Here is a 1,997-nt window from a genome sequence, read left to right as displayed (position 1 = left end):
GCTTTTTTTTTTTAAAGCGTTTTTGACCCACAGATGCAGCGGGTGCAGGTTCCTTCGGGGCCTTTTCCTGATGTGGGGAGGAGATTCTGTTCCCTTATACAGGGTTCTCTGTCTCCTCCCAACCCAGGGGGGGTTTCTCTTCGGGAGATCCCGCTACCTAGTACTGTGTGGGACCTGTTCCGGCAGGTCCCCGAAGGATCGGGGTCCGCCAGCCTCGGGCTTGGTGGACCAACAGTTTAAACCCCTGTCAGGAGCCTTGCGCCCCGGGGGGTCGGGAATCGAGGTCCCTTCTTTGTGAAGGACCTTGCACCCTTGTGCACGTTTTTGTGTGTTGTGATTTTTTTGTTCACAGGGGGAAGTTTGCTTTATGATGCACGTCCACGGGCTCTTTAAAACAAAACAAAAAATAAAAGACGGATTGAAGAAGGGGATAGTTCAGAAATACAAGGAATTCACACATGTAGAGAGAAAAAAAACCCCAAACCATTCAGCCGATGGATCAGAACTTACCTCCCGTCTATGACCACCTAAGGGTCTCTGCACCATCTCCTATTTCATCAACAGAAGACAAACAGTTCAATCACTTACAATGAAATGAATGGAATACAGATACCTCCATGTCCCGCCCACCATAACCAGCTATACAGATGACGGCACTTTTCAGGAGCTACAACATGCACCTCCCTGTCCCTCATACAGGAAATGAGAAGTGACGTTGTCACAGAGACAGGAAGGTGTGAACAGCACTAAAAACATTGTCACAACTTCTAACCCTCCCCCGCTCCCTGCTGTGTCTCCATTGGCAAGATTTATCATGACTTCCTGTGCAGACAGGATGTGACGGGGAAAACTACAAGATTTAACAAAAAAAAACATCTACCTGGAGTTTGGGTTTTCATCTTCAGAGGAAGTCCAAACCGAGCGAGTTCCAGAAAAACAAATCTGACATCATTCTGATAACTGCAACTAACAATATGTTCCCCCAGAGAAGGGGCCGCAAACAACAAATTCATTCACTTTTTATCCTGTTGCACCTCGGGGGACTTTGCAGCCACTTCCTGTTTACATGCACTCCAGCGATGGCTGCGTGGCAATTCTCAGGGCGGGTTTCCTGATGGTGACAACAGTGGACCGTGTCTGTGTAGAAACAATCACTGGTCTCCATCAGAAGGCCATCTGACAGGGTGACAAGACAGGATAATACGAGATCACCTGCACCCCATAGAGCGTACAGACCTTGGATGAGAGGTTGGTTCTTGAAGTGACAACACGGATGTCGCCGCGTCAGATACAGTCCATAATAGAAGTCACCAGCACTCGATGATATGTGCAAGAAGTGAAGCGCTTTTAATCCAATCGTCACATGCGTCAAACAGCCAGCGTTTCGGGGGCCACGCAGGGTCCCTTCTTCTGGGCGATAGTGACCATTGCATAAAAAGTGCTTTGCTTCTAGCACACATCATCGAGTGCTGGTGACTTCTATTAAGGGTGACAACACAGGAACACACCTGGGAGATAGGAACGGCATGTTGTCATCGTGTAACAGGAAGTGCCTTCATTGGCAGGATCACCTGGGATCTTTTATTTTGAAATGCAATAGCATGAGTGACCACTCACCTTAAACCCGCGAAGGGCCAATAGAAGACGGCACCCGGCCTGCCATGCTCGATCAGCCGTTCCCTCTGATATGCGGATGAAACAGACGTAGCACGCGGCATGTGAAAGGTGGTATACTTTTATTATGCAGTGGGCGTTTAATCATTAGTTAGCCTTTTACATATGACATACATAGTAAAAAGGGAGGAACAACAAAAAAAAAAAAAAGTTCAACTTTGTGGCAAGTCAGTGCACTTTTGAGTTTTATAATAACACCGTTTTGGGTCATAGAGCGCCTGGTAGTGTCTGTAAAAGGAAGAAAAGGGGGGCGGGGTCTGTCCGCTAAACACATCACATCCTATAGGATAAAAAAAGAGAATAAAAACCATTCGACAAATTAT

The sequence above is a fragment of the Nanorana parkeri genome, unplaced genomic scaffold, assembly GCF_000935625.1.
Source record: "Nanorana parkeri isolate BGI_ZX_2015 unplaced genomic scaffold, ASM93562v1 scaffold237, whole genome shotgun sequence".
Lineage (NCBI taxonomy): Eukaryota > Metazoa > Chordata > Amphibia > Anura > Dicroglossidae > Nanorana > Nanorana parkeri.
This window is presented reverse-complemented; position numbering follows the sequence as displayed.